Here is a 10108-nt window from a genome sequence, read left to right on the forward strand (position 1 = left end):
AAATGGCTAAGCAAGCCCAAAAGAATATAAAGTGCCTTCAGTTAGATGCTGTGTTGGGATAGACAGCTTATCAATCAGGGTAACAAGTGTGTTGTTGGAAAAGGGAATAACGATCTCACGGAGAAAGTGGACGAAAAGACAGCTGTATATTTATTGATGCTGGGATGTTTTAAGCCCCTTATCAATATTAATTAATTTGCCAGACACAATCGTTGCAGCTAATTCACCTGGAATTGCCCTCAACGACCTGTCCCACAGACAAAGACATCGAGACCTTCTGTTTCTTCAGAATCTATAACAAATACATTATTTAAGGGTTCCTGTATCTTCTTCTTTCAGCTCTCATATTGTCTTCAGAATAATCTGCCAATGTTTAACCCAAGGTTTTGATCAGTGAATCATATAGGTAACATCTAAAATGATTAATGTCAAGGTATCGTATAAGTACCTGGATAATGAACTTTCTGGTGTATTGTCTGTGAACTGTTATGGAAATAAAACCATTAGTAGTTACCTTTCCTTGTATTAAGCCTGGCCCACACACATATATTAGCAGATGTTGAATATGTGAGAGACTCCACATATGACAAATATCGATAGATCAAAAAGGTTATTTCCCGTAAAGTGGGGAGAGCAACAATTTGAACAAACGAGCAGACCACACACTAACAGATTCCAAATCTCGCACTACCTCTCGCAGCCAAAGGCGTCTTTAAAGTGAACAAACATGGCAGATGACAGACAGATAGATTAGGCTATCATAGTTTTTGGACTCCTTTTTTCTGAAAGTTACTGAAGATTTTTTAGTACTACTTAAAGGGGTATGGATGAAGTCTTGGAGACGTTGTGAACACTGACTGTTCATTTTACAGTGTAAGCTGGAGTAGAAATTGTGCTTAATTTTTCAGCCCGCTCACATCGCAATTGGCTATCATTTCATACCACGTGACAGCCCTTGGAATCCTTGCTTGGTTTTCCTCAGGGTTCCCCTGTCAGGAGAACTGATGCAAAATATTGACATCTACATTTTTGATCTCTTCCAAGCAGATCAAACCACTGATAACATATCTCAGAACAATTCAAATGTAATGTACTGAATAGATGATTTCCATATCTGATACATACCTGAACTCATGCTAGATGTACAATAACTGCCACTATAGAACACAATTGTCAATTTCAACATTGGACATAATCACCTCTTCAAGCTTTAGGATAACTGGTACCTGTAGTTCCTGTTATGGGCACAAAGTCAAGAACAGAAAAACAAATTGACAGAAAAAGAAGAAATTCAAAGCACATTTGATCAGACAAGCACAAAACAGTTCCAAACACAATGACCTACAGAGGAACTTTGCACACCGTTTCTCTCTGAGACATCTTCAACTTCTCAGCAGTGGGATAGCGAATAAGACGGCATACGCTGAAGAGACACAGTAACCTTTTACTATCTGCTCTTCCAGACCTGTCTGACGGGCCCTTTTCCTCTGTGGGGTTCAGTCATGGCGAGGAGACAGAGGCGGCCTGAAGGGGTTTGACCGGACACAGTACTCGTCCTTAATGCTACTCACATTACACTTAAGGGTTTAGCATGAACCTTCTACACACTCAAACACACACTTTGAATCGTCTTAGAAAACTGCCAGGGCCTGCACATCCCTTGAGATGACTGTGAATAATTGATTTTAACCAGGGAGACGTTTGCATCCCTCACCCTCCATTTCCATATGAAGTCTTGAGGAGGTGATTCAATAGTTTACTGATACTTGCAACACTTCGAAAAGTTAGTGGAATAATAATTTGTAGGTCTAGGATATGTCTCTGGGGATGTTAGGGAATAATGTAAGGTTTTATTGAGAAATCTGAGAAAGAGTGTTTGAACTTCTCTCTGCAGGTTGGCAGGATTTCTTTAAATATTTAAAGCAACATGGAGCTACAACTACCCATGCAATATGCTAAATAGATGTCATACGCTACAACACTTTAATATCTTGAGTGTTTTCATGTTTAAGGACTTCCACTGAGGCATTTTCTACCCTCAGGATGTGTGAGAAATAGAAAACAAAGAATATATATATTTGCCAATGTCACTGTTATCTCATCAGATTTCACCTCACTCTCACTGAACTTGGAGTTTGCTTAACTTTTTTCAAAAGGCATAATTCCCTCGTGGCTTCTCTTCTTCCCACTGCCTTCAGTATTGTCTTTCATTTCTGGGTCATGAGCGTGAAAACAGACTCGGGTATTTTTTTGATCTGTTGAAACGGTTTCTGTAGAAAAGGTGTGTTAACACTCAGCTGCTCGCTCAGGAGGTAAACATGACGCAGCGTTCTTACCCTAGTTTCTCCAACTTTTATGTTTCAGGGATGGAATTAACATTCTGGAAGGAGAGCCAGCTCTGAGCGTGTGTTCATCTGATACACCTCAAACTGGTTCCAAAGGCAGAAAAGCCTACCAAAAAAAAACGTTATGTTCTAAGTCCTGGCTGTGTCTTGGATTAGTCCATGCTGCTAGAATGACTCTGGATGTTAAAGTGGCCAGTCGGACATCACAGAGGGTTTTTTTTTTGGCAGAAGCTGAGTGTGAATGTGTAAGCGTTGTTTTAAAAGCTGATTTTTCTTACATCTGTTCACAATCATTACACTGGGAGTGATGTCAGTGCCTAGGCTCTGTGAGGACTAATGGACGTCCGAATCATTTAAAATCTGATTGATGCACACTTAATGGAACATTAAGTTTCATAAAATGGCTGGTGGGAAGCTCTGCATTAGCCAACAGCACAAGGTTTTAATGAGCAGGAGCCCTTGTGATGAATGCACAGTGTTATCTTTGCATTTTAAACTGCTCACATAGCACTGCTGCAGTTAGTTCGGGCTCATTTGCCCTCAACTCAGCTGAAGCGCTGAAGTATCCATCTGTCCAATAACCAATAATAAATAAAATGTTGATCAAAAGTGGAAACTTTGGATGCTTTTAGTTAACAGTCAATGAGATGAAGTGAAAGAATTGAGTCTATACTTTACCAACATTGATTTATGCACGTGTGGAGAGACTCTTTTACAACCATGGACAACGTAGTCTTTATTGTACAACCTTACAAAACTGGATCATGTGCATCAATCTTCTTCGTTATATTGCCATCTTTGTTACAGTTAAGCTTAGGTGAAGATCAGGGTGAGGGCAAAGGAATTATTTCCATGGTAAACCCATCGGCTATCGTCTGGCAACATCAACTTTTTACTGTGTGTTTGGTCTGTGGACACTGACCAGACTGACCGACTGTTAATGTTAATAAATGCAGGCCAGCAGGCAATTGTTCTGTTCAATATGTTCTTTTATTGCTTTAAGATACCTTAACAAACACATTTATTTTAGCTTGATTAAAATAAATTAACATAAAGTAAAGATATCGTCAGTGATGCACAACTATCAGCTGAATTTAAATATTTTGACTTTAAGCCGGTATGATTTGCATTGATAATTACCAGTCTCTAACCAAATACAACTTATCTTCCCATCTGTAGTCTACAGTATGTAGTGTTTACCTAGCTTAAATATAGTTTTAGCAGAAACAGAGGACCTAGAAGCCCAAGTACAGCAAAAGTATTGCGAGGGAACGCAAAAGTATTTTTTAGGTATACTTTTTTTTTATCCATCAAAAAAAAAGTCTTCCTATGTCCCTTTAGGGGCTCCGTACAAAAGTTCTCAGGCATCTAGGCTGTATAGAAGATCAATCCAAAAAGCAACTGGATTTCTTGAACACATTAGGCCTCATTTCTAAAAAGTCTTGTTCAGTCCTAAAAAAAAATGTGCCGGATTCAACCAAGACCATTTGCCATTTGGATTAAACTTTAAACTGTTTAAAAGTAGCTATGCCATAAATAAAAACTTTGATTAAAAAGGTGAAGTTTTAATTTAAGGTCTGTCACAGGATGCATACTTTCTTTCCTGTACACCAAAGTCTGACTTGATACACTCCAACCTACATGTACTGTAGGCTACATCCCACTTCTCTACATAAAGGCACAGTTCTATACTGGAATTGGCACATGATCATGAGGTGTCCACTATAAACCGCTGAAATTCCTCTGAATGATGTAATGATCTTTTTTCTTGTTCTATTTCTTCCTTCATTGTTTTAGGGACATCCTTTAAAAAGTGATGTAAGAAATCCTTCTCAAATCCTTCTGCCTGTCAGAAACTGTCAAGTGTGTCAGTTTTATACTCGTCCTTTGTTACATCCCTCTGCTGACTTTCACTGTCATCATCATCACTCACAAGTCAACCTTGACAAATGAAAGGGGATCATACATTTTAGAACATACAGGCATAGATTTGTTAAATAACCTGTAGAAACTTTAGATTGGTCAAACGGTTAAGTGTTCATAGGTAAAGGGCTGTTCATATTTCAGGGAATATAAGTAACATTTAAAGTATAATATTCAGATGTTTCTTGCGCTGTCAGATTTTTAAGGGAATAAACAGCTAGAGTCATACACTGACATAAATATCAAGCTATAAGCTGAATAATCTCTATTCTGTCTCACAACAGAACCACAAATACCCTCAAAGTCTCCAGCTTCTACAAAGGGCTGCAAGATTCTTATTTGGAGGATCAAGTGTCTGTTACTACCGGGAGGAACCAGCCTGTGTCTGTTTGCCACCAGGGGCTGCTGTTTCATTTCTTCCTCAAATAAATAAAAAAAAGGTTTTCTTTGCTTCCAAATCCAATTTTTTCCTCCTTCTACACCTCCTCCCTGCGGAAACTCCCCAAATAGCAAAGCAGCACTTCAAACAGGCACCGACATCCTCTGAAAACTATCAACGGGGTCCAGCTTGGGGCTGCCCAGCATAGAGAGGAGGTGGGAGGAAAGAGGGTGGATCAGCCAGAACGCTGAGGGAATACATGTTTGGGCCTGCAGAGCAGCTTATGTTGATCCTGCAGCTTCATTCAGAAGCAGATTAAATACACTGGCAGATTCATAGTTCCCTCATTGACTGGAACTCGTCCTCCCAACAGCCTGAAACGTTTAAGAATGGCAGCACCAGACCAGTTATGTTGAGGACAGAGGCATAACAAGCGAGGGGTGAGAAAAGGATGACGCCAGTTGTCCCAGCAGAGGATGTCTGGATGGATGGGGGTGGTGGAGTGATCCAAGGCAACACTTAAGTCTGTTATGGCAGACTTTCCTCGGTATATGTCAGACTCCCAAAACATCCCACTCATCCCACTTTAGTAAATGCATCACCAAACGACATTAACTAGTCGTAATGCTGAGCTTTAATGACAGAATCTGTTCAGGGGTTTGTGAAATGACCACATATATCTTTCCTGCTCCTCCCAATCAGAGAGAAAAAGCTTTTCCCTCCATCAGTCTGCAGCTCTCTCTGGCTCCATGCTTATAATCCTGGAGCAGCTCAATGGGCTCGCAGTATGAGCCATTATTCACTCCAATACTTTTTCTCTGTGCTGGTCAATAGCCAAGGTCTCAGAATTGAAAAGGTTTATTGGTTCCATGGGGGCAGACAGATGTGACCAGAGAGGCAGCATACAAAAAGCCCTCATCTTATGGACTATATAGTTCCCCCAAAATACTTTGCTTATTTAAAATGCAGTCCTGGCAATTTAATATTGTTTACATTTTTAAATAGGTAAATGCAGCCTTTTTCATTTTTGCTGCTACAATACTATCAGGGATCTAGTGTTGGTACCTAGGCCCTTCCCTGAGCCTGTCTTCTTACTACAATCTCATCAAGCCTTGTTGTTTGCTGATCAGAGTATGACATGTGGGAGAAAACAAGGAAGAAAGGATTTTAACATTTCTGTCAGATGAGCTGAGATTGGCTTATTTAAAGTCAGTCAAAAATGAAATGAAAAATCCTGTGAGATTGATAAGGTCCATACCTTTTATCTAGTCTTAATGTAACTGATGTGTTGATACTGTATTGTATCAGCAGGAAGCAGGACACAGCTGTGATGACAATATTAGTTTAAGTTCTCTAAAAGTGCTTCTTTTTGCAGCTAAGAGGCTTGTAATGTTATTTTAATTCTGACACAATCTTGGACACAACCTCTCAAATATTTTACCTTAAAGTAAACTCTCCCTCAAGTTAAAGCATCACAATGAAATCCTGATGTTAGGAGCCTTGTGACAGGAAAGGAAACGTCAAAACGTGAGTCAGAGAGATGGAGGAAAGACTTCAGAGATTATTAAGTGAAACGGCTTTCAAGAATTTATTGCAAAATTGATGGCTGCATATTTAGATGATATGAGGAATCTTAATAGATAAGGCCTCTACATGTGATTGTCCTTGTGTTTTTGCATGAGTATAAGAATCCATTCCTGGCCTCTTCCTCTCTACTTACATTGATTTCCTGTAAAATGACATTGTGTTCCTGCAAGACTTTCCTCGATGAAAAATGTTAATAACAGGACCTCCAATTAAATGAGAGTTAACTTTCTGATGAAACACCGTAGGAGTCCTCTATGTGATGTTATCACTCTTAAAATACCAATAGGATCTTGAAAGTTGTAAAACAAGCACATTTACTAAACTTGCTTTGCGAAACATGCTCCCTTTAATTGCTTTTGTAGCCACCTATTTGTAATCTACACACCTCAACATGTTCAAATAGGATCCCATGTGGAAAAATACAGGAATTACCATTAATATATGTATTTGTGATTATACTGGACTTTAATCTTTGGATCTTGATACTTTCTCTACCACTCGTTTGGTTCAACTGACATTATAGTGCACCTAAAAGCATATAATCATCAAACACACTGACACAATTATTCACATGATTTATTCTGCTGAAGCAGTAGTTAAGAACCTCTCAGTCAATAATAAATGACTCAGACGTAGCGTCTTCTGATTTTCAGAAGCGTGATTACACAAAGTGTTTGAAACTTTTTGTCTTGGAAAGAGAAACTTGTGAGCAGATGAATGCAGCATGACAGACTGCTACAGGTTAATGCATGATGATGATGATGCTGAAGGAGGAAAATGTTGGACTTAATGAGGGTATTGAGTATTGGACTCTTGAGTCCACAGTGTAATCATTATGCTTCAGAACATTTGGATATGCTGCTGAATAGTTTAGGGTAAATTACTGGTCATTTGTTGGCATTTTTGGCACTAAGAAAATGCATATTCACATCCACTGCAGCTGCTGAGTTAATGTGGACATTAAAAGCTGGGTTTGAAACGACTTGAGGGCGAGAAGCAAATGACAATAAAGTTCATTTTCACTAATTAGGGGCTGCACAGCTCAGGTGTCCAAGTTATAAGTCCATGACTTTATTCCCAAAAAGCCATAGAACTAATTAAACCTCTTCTACATTCTGTTTTTCTCATTTTACACCAAACTTGCTCAGCATCCACACAGTGTACTTCATAAAGGATCCAGCTATATATATATATATATTTATTTTATTTTTATTTTTATTTTGGGGGGGGAGGAATTGACAAAAAAGTGCTTCAAAATTCTATATTACAATCGTTGTTACTGTATACAGCTTTTAGAAAACGTATTTTTTTTAGAATATTAGTTGGAAAAAAAAAAAGGTTTTCCAACAGAATTTCTAACTTTGTCTTCATGTGAACTGTGGCAGTCAATGGAAAACAGAGCATCTTTAAGCATAAGTTTGTCATACAAGGAGACATCGATTTTTGTCAAAATCAAAAGAATATATCTCCTTTTTGTCTTGACGAAATTCACAAACTTCTTGTTCAGCAGAATTCACAATTCTGCATTTCTTTTCTCTGAACTACAGATAAAGTTATCAGAGCCGTGGAGATTGAAGTCTTTGTGAGATATAACCTCTGTACACTCTCTGTGTCGCTCAACATGATTACAAGTAGGTGGCCCAGGATGTGGCCCAGGTAATGCTAAATGAAAATCTTATACATTCTTCGGTATTGTGTTGCTTGAATTAATGTCAATTTAAATTAATAGTTCACTGATAAAATTGGTCTGAACTATTTTGTCAATTTTGTTCCAATAGACGCTAGCCCATCTCTTTAAGTACATGGTTACCCATTCTGATATGATTCAACTCCATTTATAACATAAATATGAAAAAATGCAGTCACAGCAGCATTTTGAGAATGAACAACAGAGTGAGAAGACACTGGACTGGTAGGATCAGCTGCCATCTAGTGCCAGCCTTTACACCAGCTCAAGTCATACACAGACTGTGGGGAACTAGAATGTGAGAGACCTTCACCTAGCAGGAGGCGATCATTGAACATTTTCAATGACAAAAACGCTCGATGACGCGTCAGAGTCTGAACACTGCATCTACTGGATTCTCAGAGTGGTCTGACCTTCAGATTTTCTTCCTGTTGAGAGGGTGGACTAGTTTTTTGCAGGAAATAAAAAGTCAACCGAGGATACAAAGTAGCTGATGCCCTTTCGTGTCTCGCTGGTTGTTGTTGTCAGACACTGCTGACATGTTTAGTAACTAGTGGTCTGCTGAGCCTTAGAGAATGCCATGCTTTTAAGTGTAGACTCTTAACAATGTTGCAACTCCAGAACTGAGTAAAAGGTTGAATTGTACAGAAAATTTTGAAGAGGCAAATGCATACTATATTTTCATACTATATTTTATTACATCTTGCATTTCCTGGGCTCTTCTATAAGCTTTTTGTCCTCCGACGTTTCAGAAATGGCATCCTTGTTCAAGTCCAAAAATTGCAGAGATATTCAAACTAATGACACAGTTTGAACACAGCATTATTTTGAATATGAAAAACGTGTTAGTGAAAAGTCCTATGCGTATACATCCTGAAGGAGGAACATTCTCATTGCCTGTCTCTTTAGCTACCAAATAGTATTTTTTCTGTGTTCTCATGGTTAGCTGGTAGTGTTATCAGTGAGTTTTTTGTTTTGAACTTTTTTCTGTCAGAACAGCTGCCTGCTGTTGCTGAACATTAAGATATATGAGCAGACAGTGAACTGAAACAGTAAAGTGGCAGGCCACTGAGGGTGGTAAAATGCTCCATAAAACTCGTTAAAGGCTGAGGAGAGCTGCAGATGAGGTGATAATGCGCTTAAGGTTAGTTGCTAGGTGGTACCCAAACATTTCAGTCATGTAATTAAAACATTTTCAATCAAGCAGGTTTATTTTTAGTCCGTTCAAATAAACAAAAAGTCCAATCACACAGGCTAGCAAATTCAGAGGAGCAGGCAAAGGCATGGTCAAAAACAGGCAGAAATCATACACTATTGAGCTCACAAGGATGAGGCAACAGGAAGGAATACACGACAAACTGGAAACATGAGGGAGGACACACCAGGGTTTAGTACACAGACAATCAGAGGATAACAAGATGCAGATAAGTTAAATCACGGCGGGGCTGACACAAGGCCGGAAGCACAGGGAGCAGGATCTAGAAGACAAAGGTAAGTGATGAAATAAAACAGGAAATAACAGAAATACAGGTCCCATGAACAAACATTTAGTCTCATTACTTCTTCACATACACAAGTGGAGTCTCCTGGGCCCAAGCAAAGCCAAAACAACAAACACAAGGGTTACTGAAGAGCCTGTAAATTGACTTTGTGAATGTTTTCATAACCACTTTTAATTAGGATGATTAGCTTTTATTGCTTTGCTCCCCAAGACGATTCCAATACCTGTCTTCCCCAAGGTATAGCCACGGCATTTAAGGGCATTTGTTTTTTTTATGAATGATGAAGCAGGAGCAAATGTGAATGCAACAAACAAATGGGTCATAAGGTGCCATGGATGGTTCTGTAAATGATTAAAAAATAATAGAAGAAAAAAAACAGAACAAAGGAATACATACATTTTTATCCTTTGTGGAATTAGATGCATTTAATAACATAACAGAAAAGACAGATTGTGGTCCCTTAAAACTACAATGGCTCTCTGAAAGTTGCTACAGGGAAACACAGTCAGACATTCTGACAACAGAGAACGAGAATTGAGGAAAGGAAGAAACCATCTTTTTTTTACCTTTTCAAGTAAATTAGCAGTAGATGCATGTGTGCATTGCAGTTAAACTTTAAATCCATACAAGAGCCTAGTTCTTTGCATCATAGTTTTTCATTTGATATGTTTTTTTATTGTTTGAT

This window comes from Labrus bergylta, chromosome 2, assembly GCF_963930695.1.
Source record: "Labrus bergylta chromosome 2, fLabBer1.1, whole genome shotgun sequence".
In the NCBI taxonomy this organism is placed as follows: domain Eukaryota; kingdom Metazoa; phylum Chordata; class Actinopteri; order Labriformes; family Labridae; genus Labrus; species Labrus bergylta.